This window comes from Rhinoderma darwinii, chromosome 5 (assembly GCF_050947455.1).
Source record: "Rhinoderma darwinii isolate aRhiDar2 chromosome 5, aRhiDar2.hap1, whole genome shotgun sequence".
In the NCBI taxonomy this organism is placed as follows: Eukaryota; Metazoa; Chordata; class Amphibia; order Anura; family Rhinodermatidae; genus Rhinoderma; species Rhinoderma darwinii.
In genome coordinates, this window is record NC_134691.1 from 272,366,311 (window position 1) to 272,384,072 (window position 17,762).

Genomic DNA, 17,762 nt, shown 5'->3' on the forward strand with positions numbered 1-17,762 from the left:
TATGTCTTAACAACTGCCTGTGTACTATCCGTACACAGGCTAATGTACTGGCATATAGCTATAGGCCAGTACATTGAAGTTTAAAAATAAAATAAAAACAAAGTAATGTTAAATAAAAAAATTACACATTCACCTTTTTTATAATAAACATTAAAATAAGTCTCAATACATAAAACATACACATAATCGGTATTGGCGCGGCCGTAATAACCTGCACAACAATTTTTTTGCATAATTTATGATGTGTACTCTGTAAAAAAATAAAAATGGCTTTCTATCACTTAGGCCCCATTCACACGACCGTGCCCGCAATCACGGCCCGCGGGCACGGCCGGCCGCCGACTGCCACCCGCATTTTCGGGCTGTGCTCCCATACAAAGTATGGGAGAACGGGCCGCAAAATGCAAAAGGACGGACATGTTCCATAATTTTCGGAACATTTCTACGGCACGGACACCCATCCGTAGCGCTACGGAAATGTGTCCGCGCTCAATGAAAGTGAATGGAGGTTATTTACGGTCGTGTGCATGGGGCCTAATTGTGAGGCACAAGGTGCGATGATGAATTTAACCTCCATGTGCCTCACATTAATAGTAATTAACCCCATCATGTACCTTACACATTAACCCATTATGACTGAGAAACATGATGAGGTTAATTACTATTAATGTGAGGCACATTCAAAATTCATCATCACACCTCGTGCCTCACATCATAAAATGGAAGAACTTTTATTTTAATTTTTATTACTGTTGGCAAAGTAAACGAAGTATCGGTATCAAAGTCCAAATTTTGGTATCGTGACATCCCTACACTGTGGGTCGCGTCCCCCTGGGGGTTCGTGAGTCACTCACCGAGGTCCCGGTTCCAATCAATGCTGGAGCAAGGAGCTGACATCTCCTTGATCCAGCATTCCCTGTGCCGTGAGCGGCTCGACGCAGGCAGGCGGGATGTAGCAACATCATCGCGCCTTCCTGCGCCGAGTCACTCATAGTACACACCGGAGGAGGCGAAGGATCCTCCACTCGACGTGGGAACGGGGATAGGTAAGTAATTATGCACATATGGGGGCATTATACTGTATGGGGGGGCTGATATTGCGGGGGGGGGCATTATACTGTATGGGGGGCTGATATGGGGAGCATTATACGGTATGGGGCTATTATGGGGGGGCAGTATACGTTATGGGGCATTATACTGTGTGGGGGCAGCTATGGGAGCATTAACTGTGTGGGGGCATTATACTATGGGGGCTGTTGGGCAAGGCGTCTGGGCATAGGAGTGTGCAGGGGTCTGATGATGATGGTGGTGCTGGGGAGGGGTAGGGGGGCCCAAGCTGAATTCTTGCACCCGGGCCCATGAGCCTTTAGCTACGCCCCTGGGTTAGAGGCATGGCTTACAGAAAAAAAATTGCCACGCCACGCTACACGCACCACATTGGTTGTCCCTCTTTGTGATACTTGAGTTCAGAGGTATGCACATGCTAAAATACCCAAGGGCTAGAGTACAATTTACATATAAAAACATACTATAGCAAGAGCTGCTTCTTTCACAAGCAGCCTCTAGATGGAGCATCCAACTGATATTGTCCTCCTCTCCATATACTGTGCTTGTACGCAACCTCCAATCCTGTATCTTCACTCACTTCAATAATTGGCTGCTGCTTCTCTTCTCTTCTCAGGTGTCCTACTGCTCTGTTGCGGCTGAACATTAGGTTACCATGACAACAATGACTATTGCATCACTTAGTTCTCAAGCCTTCTATCAGACAGTTAATTAAAGTGGAAGGGAGGGTTTATAATCAGTGAACACAGTTAAAAGCCTGGGAGGAGTCGCTTTATAACTGTCACTACAGCAGCCCATTACTGTCACATGTCACTAATGACATCTTATATATAATCGGCGTGGTGTCCGAGGCACAGTTGAGAGGACACCACATGGTTTCCGAGGCACAGTTGACAACGTGGTGTCTGAACATCATGTCCTCGCTCAATATATATGAGAAAGACTAGCTTCTTGCTGGGGTTGTGAAAGATCAGGCCGGGACTGTAGCAAGTCCTCTTCGACGGAGTGGCCATGACTGTATTCTGCTATCCAAAGTACAAGTAGCAGGACCGGGACTAAGACCCGCGGCCAATCAGAGCGAACCTAATTAAAAAAACGCTGCAGTTTTGTACATAAGACCCGCGGCCACTCTGAGCGAACCTAATTAAAAAACTCGGGAGTTTCGAAACTATTCACAATGACCGGAATTCTGTAGACGCAATGTAGTAAAATATATGTAGATATATATATCTATATCTCTATCAGAGCACTGCAGTATCTAATATATATTTGGCAAGGACGTGGTGTCTGAGCCACAGTTAGCTCCGCTCACAGCCTGACCTGCAAGAAGCCTGTGAGGAAGGAGATGTGAGTGCTCAGTCTATCTGCTGTTTGTGCCTCTATTTGTCTGTGTGTCTCTGTGTTTGTGTGTGTATAAGTTCTAGTATGTGTGTATGTGTGTCTTTGTGTGTGTCTATTTGTGTATCTAAGTGCCTATATATGTATCTCTGTATGTGTATATATTTCTGTGTGTGCATCTACTGCATTATCTGTACTGTGTGTTATCTGTGGTGTTAAGGCCCTATTCACACGACAGGGATTCTTCTGAAGCGGAATCCTCGGCGTTGTGGTCGGTGATTCTGCTTCAGGAGAAGTCCCTGACTTCTCTGTCCATATATGGACAGTGAAGTTAGGGACTTCTCCTGGAGCGGTCCCCTACAGGAAGGTAGGGGGGGTGCCATCTATGGGGGGTGCCATCTATGGGGGCGGGCTATGTACAAGGGTGCTGTGTAGCACTACCTACAGGGGGCTGTGTGGCATTACCTACAGGGGGGCTGTGTGGCACTACCTACAGAGGGGCTGTGTGGCACTAGCTACATGTGGGCTGTGTGGCACTACCTACAAAGGGGTCTGTGTGGCACTACCTACGAGAGGGTCTGTGTGGCACTACCTACAAGGTGGGCTGTGTGGCATTATCTACAGAGCCACACGCAGCCCCCTTATAGATAGTGCCCTCTGCAGATTGTGACATACAGACCCCTGTAGACTGTGTTATACAATCCCACCTATACAGTGTCACAACCCACTTGTAGATAGCGCCATACAGCCCCCTGTAGATATCGCCATAAAGCCCCCCTGTATATAGCGCTATACAGCTCCCACTGTATATAGTGCCACACATCCCCCCTTAGTAGATAGTGCCGCACAGCTCCTCCCTTAGTAGATAGTGCCACACATAGACCACTGTAGATTGTGCCACACACAGACTCCTGTAGATTGTGTCACACACAGCCCCTTGTAAATAGTGCCATATAGCCCCCCTAGTAGATAGTGCCACACAGCCACCCCCCTTAGTAGTGCCATAGCCCCTTGTATGTAGTGCCACACAGCTCCCCCATGTGTATAGTGCCACACAGCTCTCCCTTGTGTATAGTGCCACACAGCTCCCCCTTGTGTATTGTGCCACACAGCCCCCCCCCTGTATATAGTGCCACACAGACCCCTAAGTAGTACAAATCAATGACGCATCCGAGAATGTTGTATCAGCCAGGGGGATGTCAATCAACATGGAAAGGTGGGTTTAGAGGCAGTACTATGTGACTCTTCAGGATAGCGGCACCGCCCCATGACCCTCTAATGAGTAATTAGCAAATAGTGTGTGCCGTTTTAAAAGTTAATTTTAAAGATTTTACTGCATCTGAAAAAAACATACATTTTGAAATATAGTCAGGTCATGTATTACTGCATGGTGGCGGTTCAAGGGGTTAAAACTACCAGATAGGTTGCCATGAAATATACAATGAATTGAGAACAATTCCATCTGCCCTACAATTTTGTTATTATGAATATATCCTATTTAATTACAGCTCCAGAACCAAGCTCAACACATATACAGTACCACAACCAAGCTCAATACATAAATACAGCACTAGTTCCAAGCCCTGACATATATACAGTACCAGAACCAAGCTCAGTAGATATATACGGCATGAGAGCCAAGCTCAGTACTTATATACAGAACCAACCTCAGTACATATATACAACACCAGAACAAATACAGCTCAATTTAGTGCAACCCCTGCAGTATAGGTTTGTATGGTGTAAAACTACAGCTCCCAGAATGGCCCGAACAATAGTAAGGATATGCGTGAGATTCTGTTTCACAAAAAAAAATCATACCACCCATCATCTCGCTGCAGATCATACAGTGACTACAGTACTGATTAGAGGCAGAATAAACATTTACATTAAGAGACTCACCGGTGGCGTCTCAGATTCTAGTTCTTTTCTTCTCCCTCCAGTCCAGACCTCTTTGATGGATTTCTACCGGCCAAGACCCATTTCTTCAGTTTTCCGCTCAATGTCTTCAGCTTCTCACTTTTAAAACATTTCTGCACTTATAAACGAAGTTAAAATTCTCAACACCTCTAAATATAATAAAGCGCCACCATACACTGCACCTCTAACTATAATAGCGCCCTGATTATAATAGTACCATACACTGTGTCCCACACACGCACCGTGCCCCCCCCCCCGTAGATAGTGCCCGCATAGCCCCCTGTAGAGTGACCACCATAGAGCCTCTGTAGATAGTGCCCTACATAGAAGCCCCTGTAGATAGTGCTCCACATACAGTCCTCTGTAGATAGTGCCCTCATATGGACTCCAGAGCTGCAAAGCAATAGTGCTAACCACTGAGCCGCCGTGCTGCTCTACATATAGCTTCTGCTATAGATAGTGCTCCACATAAAGCCCACCTCTGTAGATAGTGCCTCACATATAGCCCACCCCTGTGGACAGTACCCTACATATAGCCCCCCTGTAGATAGTGCCCCACAGGTAACCCACCCCTGTATGCAGTGTCCCACATATAGCCCATGCCTATAGATAGTGCCCTATAAATAGCTCCCCTATAGATAGTACCTCACATATAGCTCCCCCTGTATATAGTGTCCCACATATAGCCCATCCCTGTAGACTGTACCCTATATATAGCCCCCTGTAGATAGTGCCCCACAGGTAACCTACCCCTGTATATAGTGTCCCACATATAGCCCACCCCTATAGGTAGTGCACTACATATAGCCCACCCCTGTATATAGTGTCCAGCATATAGCTCCCCCTGTATATATTTCCCCACATATAGACACCCTGTAAAGGATCTGCCAGGCACAACTTCTGTGTATACGCCCATATGTAATCAGTCTGCACCTGAGTCTATGTCTCTGAGACTGACTCCATCTTCCACCACTCAGGATGGCAGGCTTAGGAGTGGGAGAGCCTATCGCAGCCTGGCCAGACGGAGCTAGCTCCCGCCCTCTGTCTATTTATACCTGCCTTTCCTGTTCCTCCTTTGCTTGTGATTCTTCTCGTGTGGTTTCCTGGCACAGCTACAGCTTCTGACTATTTGATCCTGCTCCATACTGACCCTGGCTTGCTGACCACTCTCCTGCTCTGCGTTTGGTACCTCGTTCCCTCCTGGTTTGACTCGGCTCGTTCACCACTCTTGTTGCTCACGGTGTTGCCGTGGGCAACTGCCCCCTTTCCCTTAGCTTTTTGTACCCTTGTCTGTTTGTCTCGTGCACTTACTGAGCGTAGGGACTGCCACCCAGTTGTACCCCGTCGCCTAGGGCGGGTCGTTGCAAGTAGGCAGGGACAGAGTGGCGGGTAGATTAGGGCTCACTTGTCCGTTTCCCTACCCCCGACATTACACACCCCCTGTAGATTGTGCCCCACATCCCCACATATAGAGCCCCCTGTATATAGTGCTCCACATATAGACCCTCTCTGTAGATAATGCCACTCACAGTTTAGTAGAAAGAAAATAAAAAATTACATACTCAACCTGATCCCGTTCCCGCGCAATGCAGATATGCTCTCTTCTGAGCAGGTCTGCTGTAGCTGAACGAAGCAAGCAGCGCATCATTCAAAGGCGCTGATTGGCAGGGCAGAGTGACTTGCCCCGTCAATCAGCGCCTTTCAAGCACGGAAGCAGCGCCATTACGTAATTTTGCCCTGCCAATCAGCATCATTGTAAGGCGCTGAATGGTCGGGCACAAGACGGTGCTAGCGATGCCCCCGGGTTTGAGAGGGCCCATGTCGCCTAGCCCATATATGTTAGAGGCTCGGCAGCGCGGACCCCGTAGTAGTGTCGCTACCGCTGTAGCAGCCATGACGCCTGCTAGCGTCGCCACTCGGCATATGGGGGGGGGGCGTGGCGTCAGGCGGCACGGGCCCCCTCAGGCTGCAGGCCCCGTAGCAGCAGCTACGGCTGCTACAGCGGTAGTTACACCACTAGGTGTGGCATTATCTACAGAGGAAAGCGTGTGAAAGAAAATTTACAAATGAAATTCATCCGTTTTTAAAACAGATGTTTTTTGATGGATGAAATAGCGCAGTAGACTACGATATTCCAACCTGAGAGATCCTGCAAAAAAAAAAAAAACGTATTCCGCTCCTGACATCACTATATGGACAGTGACTTCAGGAGTTTCCTCAGGGCCAGACCCTGAGCGATGTATCCCACTGTATGCCATACAGTGAGATACGTTTTGGCTGAATTTAACAAAATCCAGGGCATTAACCGGTCACTGCCTGCTCCACGTGTTTCATTCACTGTGATTAGTGTCAGTCCCAAACTCAGTTACCGCGCATAACGTACAAACGTGAGCACCCCACTTTCCCTTGCCCACCCCCGGTAATGGGGGGAACAGGCTCCTTGGCTGTATGGGGCCCAGAAATTCCTGTTGGCGACCCTGCATAGGTCTTGTGGCTTTCATAGTATATAAGAGAACTTGTAACTGTTATATATAGGAGATTGTGGCTGTCACAGTATATAGGGGTCTTGTGGCTGTCACAAAATATAAGACATCTTGTGACTGTTAATTATGGGAGATTGTGGCTGTCACAGTATATAAGAGATCTTGTGGCTGTCAATTATAGGAGGTTGTGGCTGTCACACTATACAGGGGCTTTGTGGCATTCACAGTACATAAGAGATCATGTGACTGTTAATTATGGGAAGTTGTGGCCCTCACAGTATATAAGGGTATTGTGGCTGTCACAGAATTGGGGTCCTGTAGCTTTCACAGTATATAGAGCTCTTGTGGCTGTCACATGATAGATGCCCTGGTGGCTGTCACAGCATATAAGAAATCTTGGGGCTATCACATGAAGGAAGTCATATAGCCGTCACAGTATACCCTGGGGTCTTGCCTTTGTATTTGTGTCCGGTGGCTTTCATAGTATACAGAGGTCTTATGGATATCACATGATGGTGACCTCTGGCTGTTACAGTATATAAGAGATATTGTGGTTGTCAATTATGGGAGGTTGTGGCCGTCACAGTATATAAGGGTCTTGTGGCTGTCACATGATGGGGGCCTATGGCTGTCACAGTATATAAGAGATCTCTTGGCTGTCAATTATGGGAGGATGTGGCTGTCACAGTATATAAGGGTCTTGTGGCTGACTCATAATGGGGGCCTATGGCTGTCACAGTATATAATAGATCTTGTGGCTGTCAATTATGGGAGGTTGTGGCTGTCACAGTATATAAGGGTCTCGTGGCTGACTCATAATGGGGGCCTATGGCTGTCACAGTATATAATAGATCTTGTGGCTATCAATTATGGGAGGTTGTGGCTGACACAGTATATAAGGGTCTACTGGCTGACACAGCATGGAGGGGGGCCCTGGAGTTTTCACAGTATATAGAAGTTGTGTGGCTGTCACAAGATGGGGGTGAAAGTAGACCTAGCAAACATTATACTTACGTAACTGTTCTTGTCCTTCTTTATTAGTAATGTTTTGCACTGTAGAGAAGATGGGGCTCTTACCACATCCTCAAAGTCTTTATCGCTTTATTGATCCTTAGAGAAGTAAAAAGATGAAACATAATTGTGAATACAGTTATACATTATTATTAGGGAGGTTGTTTAGAGGTTCCATAGTAAATTTTATGGTAAATGTCTATATATTTCTATACTTTATGTGCAGTGTCGAGGGAAATGATGGTTAGTAATAAAATAATTATCTGCTGATATCACTTACATAGAGTTCTGTGAGTTCTTCACTCAATAATAATGCTGCGTATAAATTCTGTCCATGGTCATGTGATGGACACACAGGTGTTGGGATCTTCATTAGAAGACACAGCTCTGATACACATACTGTAACTGTAACGAGCCGTGCACCTGTGTGTCCATTACATGACCATGGATAGAATTTTATCCACTGGAAGAAAATAATGAATGTTCCTACTGAAGAAAAAAAGCAGAGATCTTAAAAATATGAAGAAATAATACAGAAAATATATTAAAAAATTGTATAACTTTAAATTCTGCAAAAAAATAACATTTAATTGCGGAAAATGGACATCCCCTTTAACTAAAGGATAGCTGTATAAGGCCTTATGTACACAATGTGTATTACAGAGGGATTTGCAGCGGAGATTATTCTGCGGCAAACACGCAGCGTTATACAGAACCAGCACACACGTTGCAGAATTTTTCTGCACCTAAATTAACCTGCGGTGCATATTTTAAAATCAGGAGCATGTCAATTTATCTTGCGTTTCCATCTCAGAATTGTATGTGGCAAGTTAAAAAAAAAAAAGGCACCAAAATCCGCAGCATAAAAACCGCACCTATTTCCGCATCATAATGTGAAAACTGCACCTGTAATCGTATTAAAAAATGCAGTATCAAGCGCACATTTTACATGCAGAATTACCTGTGTTTACCTGCGGTTTTAAGACATATTTTTAGAATCAAATTACACAACATGGGCATGTGCACATAATGCGTATTACGTGCAGATTTGCATACTGCGAATCCGCAGCATAAAACGTTTCAACAAAGCAAATGAGATTGCAAGAACGGTGCATATTTTTTGTGCATGTAAACTGGGGGCAGATTTTGAGGGGCGGATTTTAAAAATCTGCAGCATGTCAATGTATCTTGCGTTTCAGCTTGTGCATGTGCATGTAGCCTAAACCTGTGTACGACAAGCTCCCCCTAGTGGCAGCTGCTGGCAGCCAGGTAAAAGGGGAGACTGAAGCTGCATAGAACTGAAAAGAAGCACTAAAAAGAAAAGAGGGGTGAGCAATGGGGAGCAGAACAGAAGAGGGCGAATGAAGGAGAGGCATTGGACACAGATGAGGAACAGGAACATACAGGGAAAGCTACAACACACATCTTGCAGCTCCCCTTCTGTATGTTCTCTAGAGAAATGAATAGCAGTTTTCCTCAGGAGCCCAAGCTTTTTTGTTTTGATTGATTTCAGTTTATTTTCCTGCCATCTGTGGGTGGAGGGTATGCAGGGGGCAGCTACTTCTGTTGCTAAGCAGCTCTACCTGAAATCACATCACAACCCGAGGACAGCTCTTTGCACAGCTCGAGCAGAATTGTGAGGTGGTTAAAAATGGATTAAAATATTGATTAAATATGTAAGTGAAAATAAGGCCTATCTGTGATCCTCTCCCGCATTCTTCTACACTACAAGATTTAAAAACTGTTGTAATATAATTATATTTTATAATGTACTGTTTAAAAAAAAAAAAACTACCACTAATAACACTACTTTAATCCACGTAAGGGTATGTGCACACACACTAATTACGTCCGTAATTGACGGACGAATTTCGGCCGCAAGTCCCGGACCGAACACAGTGCAAGGAGCCGGGCTCCTAGCATCATACTTATGTACGACGCTAGGAGTCCCTGCCTCTCCGTGGAACTACTGTCCCGTACTGAAAACATGATTACAGTACGGGACAGTTGTCCTGCAGCGAGGCAGGGACTCCTAGCATCGTACATAAGTATGATGCTAGGAGCCCGGCTCCCTGCACTGTGTTCGGTCCGGTACTTGCGGCCGAAATACGTCCGTCAATTACGTCCGTAAATAGGCCGTGTGAACATACCCTAATAGTGCAAAGGACGGTTTTATGTAAATACATTTTAAAGAGGTTGTCCAGTATTAAAAAAACGCAGGATCTATTTGTCTGTAATGTCTGTCTGTGACCTGTTTCTGGTTCCTCAGCTCATCCACTTTCAAGTGAACAGGACTAAACTGTAATATCAAACAGCACATGGACAGAAATGGCTCTGTTTCTGGAAAAAAAAAAGCAGATTCTTTTTTTTAGGCCTCGTGCATACGACCGTGCATTTGGGGCCATATACTATCCGCAATTGCGGAGCAGCAATTGCGGATAGTATAAAACACATGTTAACCCTTTGGGCCAATGCACTCAACTGTGGTTTCCATGGTCCATGTATTGCGCAAACAAAATAGGACAAATAATTATACGGTCCGCATTTTCGGTCCGGGCTCATTAAAATTGGTGCATTGGTGTGCACGGCCCGTGATTTGCGGACGGCCCGCATTACACTCCGCCAAAATTCTGCACAAATTTCTGTGGGCTAGACTGATACATTGCAGCAAAACACTAGTTAGATTGATGCAACAGCTGCTGATGTATTTAGCTTGGGCGATGTTCACATCTGCAATGGAGCCTTCGTCGCAGATTCCAGCAAATTTGACAGGAGACCTTGGCGGAACCATATATACCCCATTATAAGTTAATGGGGTCCGATGGGCGCCGCTGGTATCCGTCATGCAAAGGAACCAGCACTGAGTCTTGGCTTCCATTATAAACGGAAGCCAGGGAGAAATTGGAACAGAGCCTTACAGAGCATTGCCTAGACTGGATACAATTGTATCCACTAAGGCTTATTCAGACAAATGTTAGGGTATGTTCACACGGCTTATTTACGGAAGTAATTCGGGCGTTTTCCGCCTCGATTTACGTCCGAAAATGCGGCTCGATAGCGTCGGCAAACATCTGCCCATTCATTTGAATGGGTCTTACGATGTTCTGTTCCGACGGTCTTTTTTTTACGCCCCGCTGTCAAAGAAGTGCCTGTCACTTCTTCAGACGTTAAATGGAGACGTTTTCCACTGACTCCATGGATAAACAGCTCCATTTACGTCCGTAATTGACGCAGCGAAAAAGCGCCTTAACATGCCATGACGGCTGAAATTACGGAGCTGTTTTCTCCTGAAAACAGCCCCGTAATTTCAGCTGTAACGGACGCTGCCGTGTGAACATACCCTTAGAGTACATGTTAGAGTTGCTCTCATAGGTAGATCAATTTCCAAGTATACATATATACAATTCAATATACGGCTGGAGAATAACCCAGACACTCACAATGTTTGGTGTATCATGCACATCTCTGCAAAACCATGAGTTTTAGGTTTATTTATAACTTCCTTCTTTCAGTTAGGCCGGATTCACACGAGCGTGTTCAGTCCGTGATATTACGTCCGCAGGGTGCTCAGCCCGGGAAATGCGGCCGACCTGCGGACCGTATATCACGGACTGAACACGCTCGTGTGAATCCGGTCTTAACAACCATCAACTAATCAGATAATTTCAACAGTAGGATGTATACGTCACTTTTGCATAAAGTAAACTACTTAACTGTCTAGACTATCACATGGTATTATCTATGTTCTGTCTTTCTCAGCACTAAATTTTATGACATACATAACAATGTCATAAATAACAAAGTTTTCTTATTTGCAGTATCTCAGAATGCCATGTGCATCCTCTTCTGCGTGGTGGCTAGAATTATTTTCCAGTTTCACACAGCTTATTTCAAAACTGCTTATGAGACAATTTTATACAATATTATTATTCCTAATTGATACAGCTATATTGATACATTAATAAAAAGCTATTCACATTTTAAATTTTTTATCCTTATTACTCTTACAGTCCGTGTTACGGCCGTTAAAACAACGGCCATCGCGCGGACGCATGTGTTTCAACGGACCGTGTGAAGGGTCCGTTTAAAAATAGAACATGTCCTATTTTCTTCCGTTTTTATGGATCCCTCCATAGACTCAAGTCTACGGGGATCCAAGAAAACAGGACCCAACGGCTGTTTTTCACTTCCGAATTTCCCCACGTTCGTCTGAATAAGCCCTTAGGCTGAGTTCACACGGGCGGATATGCTGCAGCTAATTCGCCCTGTGCACCGCAGGGAATTCCAGGCGAAAAAACGCACCAAACTGGGGTGCAGTTTTCCACCCAGAATGTCCGCTGCGGAAAACTGCAGCACTTAGCCAGTATGCTAGCAGGCCGGACTCCCAGGATGACGTTTTATCACAGGAGACTACTGCCGCCTGTGATTGGCTGCAGCATCGGTCACATGGGATGAAGCATAATCCCAGGAGGCCGACCCTCTGACATCATCCAGGCCGGCATCTTTGGATGACCGCGGCAACTAAGCAGTTAGACAGAGAAGACCCTATGTCGCCCCCATAATATGATCACAGGATGCCGATGGTTTGTCATGGCAGCCAGGGACCTAATGAAGACTCATATTACATTAATTAGGATAAGGCTAAATTGACAACACCCTATGGGGATTAACCCCTTAGATGCAGCGCTCAAAAGCCAGTGCTGTGTCAATGGGGTTACTAGCATATCGGAAGTAGGCCCGCCCGGAGGCGGAGCCTAATAGGCTTGCTGTCAGTGAATGACTGACAGCTCTAATGCATTGCACTACGTGGGTAAAGATCAGTAAAGGTCAGAGGTGCAGGTCTTCAAGTCGACTAGGGGGACGGAAAAAAAAAGTTAATAAAAATGTACAAAAGTATAAAAATAAAAGTTATCAGTTGAAAAAAGTAAAACTGCCTTTCTTCCTATATGTCTTTTATTAGAGGAAAAAAATTCAAACGTTAAAAAAAGTACACATATTTGGTATCACCACGTCCGTAACGACCCAAAATATAATGTTATTTTTCCCGCATGGTGAACACCGCAAAAACAATAACAAAAAAAAATGCCAGAATCACTATTTGTTTGTTTCGTTTTTCTCTATGTTGGGAGATGGTGACATCTCTTCTGAAAAACGCAGCAATTCAATCCACTTTCTGCAGCAGGAATTGACATGCTGCGGTATGAAAAATACGCATCGCAGATCAATTTCTGCTCGGAACATTTACGCAGCGTGTGGTTGACATTTGTTAAATCTCATCCACTTTGCTGCTACTGTATTCTGCTGCGTATTTCCCATCCGCAATTTCGGACAGAAAATACGCAGCAATTCCGCTATGTGTGGACGAGCACTTAAATTGTAATTTATAGCCCTCGGTGTACACTGTAAAAAAAAAAAGAATTGAAAACATTGTCAGAATTGCTTGGTTCTTGGTCACCTTGCTTGCCAAAAAATTGAATAAAAAGTAAGCAAAAAAATCGCATACGCCCCAACATGTTACCAATGAAAACTAGATTGTCCCGCAAGAAATAAGCCCTCATACAGCTCTATTGGCGAAAAAAAAAAAGTTCTGCCTCTCAGAATATGTCAATGCGAAATGTGCAGAGTGTTCCAAAAGCAGATAAGATTGGGCACCATTTATCAGTGCAACACTGGCCACACATCTGTGAAATATTATTTATTTACCCCATTATTGTACCATCTTATTATGCCCTGATGTACTCCGCACAGATTGGCTCCAAATGGCACTCCCTTCTGAACTCTACAGTGTGCCCAAACAGCAGATACGTCCATATATATGGCATCGCCAGCAGTTTACGAGGTGTGCGTCTTCGGTGGCACAAACTGGGTACAACATATTGTGCACTAAAATCGCATATCAGCGAAAAATTGCAATTTTCTCTTTGCACCATCCGCTGCGAATTAATTACATAATGAAAAAACACATGTGGGGGCCTTAAAATGCCTTGAGGGGTGTAGTTTCCAAAATGACGTCACTTCTTGGGGACTTCCACTGTATCCTGGTACCTCAGTGTTTTTCAAATAAGACATGGCGCCCAAAAACCAATCCAGCAAAATCTGCATGCCAAATAGCATTCCTGCGACTCTGAGCCCTGCTGTGTGTCCAAACAGCAGTTTATGACCACATGTGGTTTATTGCTGTACTTGGGAGAAATTGCTTTACAAATTTTGGGGTGCTTTTTCTCCTTTATCGCTTCTGAAAATTAAAAAAAATCTACTTTTTAGTGGAAAACAAGTTGCTATTCAATTTTACGGCCTAAGTCCAATAAGTTCCACAAAAGACCAGTGGGGTCTAAGTGATCCCTATACCCATAGATAGATTCCTTAAGAGGTATAGTTTCCCAAAGGGGGTCACTTTCGCAGGGTTCCTACTGTTTTGGCCCCACAGGGGCTTTGCAAATGTGACATGGCAGCCAAAAACCATTTCAGCTCAATTTGATCTCCAAATGGTGTTCCTTCCCGTTTGAGCCTTTTGAGCCCTGTGGTGGATACTAAATCCAAGAAATTCTCTAGAGATATTGGAGATTTTCAAAATAATAAAGTATATAGGTGGAGAAGAAATCAGGCCCCAGGAGGTCGCAGCCGTACCCCTTCAATTTCCTCTGTATCTTCTCAGAGTGAAACAGACAATATACCCTATAGACCCAATTTCAATACCCGTCCAAAAAGAAAACTGGCACAAAGACAAGTGGCTAATAGAAAGCGACCAGATGTACGGGATCAGAGCAGCCGCTTAAAGGTAATTAATCTGTCAACACACACATTCTCTAACACTGATTTAGAGTTAATAGCCAAGGGCTTGACGTTCTCACCAAGTGCTGGTTTTGACATGTTCTCTGCAGTGAAAGACCTACACATCTTTGGTCGCTCGCTCATCTTTAAAAAATGGTTTGATAAACCAGTGGACAGCGAACTTTTTCCAACATCAGAGGAACAACAGGCACTCAAAGCACTAGAGGACCTCTTAGATGAGCACAAGATCGATGCAGGTAATGTCCCAGCATGCATTCGCATTAAATCTAAGAAGTTTCCTGCCCTCAGCCTATGCCCTGCGGTGGATCTTTTTATCAAATCAGTGACCCAAGAATTTTGGAATATTCCAAGGCATATTAAAGATGACAATCTAACCCCCTCAGAGAGAAACAGCCTTAAAAAATTACAAAAAATCAATGATGTGGTATTTAAGGCGGCGGATAAAGGGGGAAATGTGGTGGTCTGGCCATGTACCATGTATGAGGCAGAGGCGAATAGACAGCTGAGGGATAAACAATGTTACAAGAAATTAACCTTTAACCCTCTGTCGTCTTTTAGATCAGAATTACAGGTCAAACTTCTGCAGGCAGTAGAAGAAAATATTATTTCAAAAGAACTAAATATGGCACTTTCAACTGATGAATCCACCATACCAACCCTTTATCTACTACCCAAGATCCATAAAAATGAAAAGATTGCACCAGGAAGGCCCATCATCTCAGGTAGGGATAGTCTCACTGAGGGGATTTGTAAATTTATTGACTTCCACCTTAAAAATCTAGTTATCAACCTACCATCATACATTCGCGACACGGCCGATCTGCTACAAAAGATCAGCGGTGTCAGCATTGATAGTGACATGCTTCTTGTTACCATTGATGTGGAGTCTCTTTATACGTGCATCAAGCATGAAGATGGGATAAGGGCAGTCAAATATTTCTTATCAATGTCAGAATTAGACAAACCCCTTTGCTCATTCATCGTTCAGATGCTTGAGTACATTCTAACACATAATTTTTTTGTGTTCAATGGTTGTTTCTACCTACAGCTCCAGGGAACGGCCATGGGGGCAGCTTGTGCACCATCCTACGCTAACCTCTTCCTGGGGCTATGGGAGAGGAATCTCTTCTCAGATGACCGGGGTGACTCAATGGCACGGGTCCTTCTCTGGGCCCGTTAGATTGATGACATTCTGGTCATCTGGAAGGGCACACACGCTGATCTTGACTTATTCATGATTGGGTTGAACACTAATGACGCAAATTTAAAATTTACTTATAAAGCACATCCTAGCTGCCTGGATTTCCTGGATGTCAAAATTTTCGCAGATGAACAGGGTTTCCTTCACAGTGATGTTTTTCGCAAGGAAACCTCTGTGAATGCATTGCTACATTCTTCTTCGTCTCACCCTTCACAGACTATTCAAGCGATCCCCATTGGACAATTCTTACGAATAAGGAGGTTATGTTCTTCTGACTCATTATTCGAGAGACAGGCAGATGATCTTAAAGACCGCTTCCTGGAACGGGGATACAGTAGGAGATCCATTAAAAAAGCCTACCAAAGGGCAAAACGTACACCCAGGGATGACTTGCTATTTCCCAAGAAAAGGCCAGACAAATATAGCCAGGTAAGATTTATCACTGGGTACCATTCCCGATGGCCACAAATGAGAGAAATCCTAAAGAGGTATTGGCCGATTTTACTGACTGACACCACTTTAGACAGATTTATTACTAAATATCCTAGCGTTACAGCTAGACGATCTAAAAATCTGAAAGATCACCTTGTCAAAAGCCACTATGACCCAACAAAAACAAAATATCCATTCGGGACTAAGGGTCCAAAATGGGGTTGCAAGCCTTGTGGACAATGTGTCGCGTGCCCTAATGTAGAAAAAGCCAATACCTTTACTGATGCCTCTGGCAGTAAGATCTTTAATATCACCCACTCCATCACATGTACCACCAAAGCTGTTGTGTACTATGCGGTCTGTCCTTGCCCAAAAATGTATGTTGGTCTCACTTCCAGAGAGTTGAAGGTTCGTGTACGATAGCACATGGCCGACATAAAGCGAGCATCAGGGGCAGAGAACTTGGAGAACTTGAAACCTGTGGCCCGGCATTTTAAAACGCATCATTCCTGCGACCCCTCTAAATTAAAGGTGAGGGGAATTGACCACATTATATGCGGTATGAGAGGTGGGGCCATAAAACAAAAGCTCGCACAATGCGAGACTCGCTGGATCTGGACTCTTGGGACAATGTTTCCACATGGATTAAATGAATCCTTGAGCTACGTTTCGTTTCTGTAGCCATTGACTCCTGCAGTGGGTCTTGGTTTTTACCCTTTCCTCATTTCTGTTGTCACTTTTTAGCACTAACTACCCTTTTTCTGCCCATTTTTGTACACAGAATCATGTCTTCATCTTGTGAGTTTATCCCAGGAGGCTACTGATTGGACTTCAGTCAAAATTTTCCAACAAGAGAAAACAAGAACGAGAATCTGTATTTTGCACGTCCTGTCTGTGATCGTATACACATTCTATTATGTTGTGATTTTAACATTAATATAATATATAACATATTATGTTTCACTGTTTGACCATCATCTCTTTATATATATATAATGATAATACTACAACAGTGTTTTTAGCTTTTTTACTTATACATTTGGCTTATGCCTCGTCATGCATGTGTATTATATGTATTGCTCTTAGTATGTTCTCCTCATGCGATATATGATTGCATTTCCGTTAAATAGAATATGCACCTTACATGTGTCACTTTATCAGGCATTTGTATTTGTATAAATTTTTATTCTTTTTATACAAGACTTTGTCATGTGTATTCTATACACGTTGTATCACAGTTGTTCTCTTAGTGATAGACTCTTTTTTTCATTCAATACCCGTCCTATATTTTTTCGCAGTAATCCACTGCTTTTCCACTTTCCATCACAGTTTAATATATATTTTTTCATCCATTATCACTCACACTATCGGCCCCATAATCTTCTTCTTGGTACCGTCTTACACTTTCATGTTTGCATATGTTTGCCTACCTACGCATGAATATTCTTGCATAACCCTATTTACTTATTCATTCATTAATCACTGCCCAGTCTACTTCACTACACCATATTTACTCTCAA

At 44.1% G+C, this 17,762-nt stretch overlaps 2 long non-coding RNA genes across 3 annotated transcripts in view; one reads left to right on the top strand and one right to left on the bottom strand.

Moving 5' to 3' along the window:
• LOC142651908 (uncharacterized) overlaps positions 1-17,762 on the bottom strand; it is a 161,341-nt gene that overhangs the window by 55,656 nt on the left and 87,923 nt on the right. For both annotated transcript variants that reach the window (XR_012847733.1, XR_012847732.1), the window contains exon 2: positions 7,821-7,916. This is a non-coding gene — a long non-coding RNA (uncharacterized LOC142651908). The remainder of the gene's footprint in view (positions 1-7,820; positions 7,917-17,762) is intronic.
• On the top strand, positions 16,054-17,137 carry LOC142652911 (uncharacterized). The gene is made up of 3 exons (XR_012847984.1): positions 16,054-16,239; positions 16,641-16,773; positions 17,024-17,137. It is a non-coding gene; the product is annotated as an uncharacterized LOC142652911 (long non-coding RNA).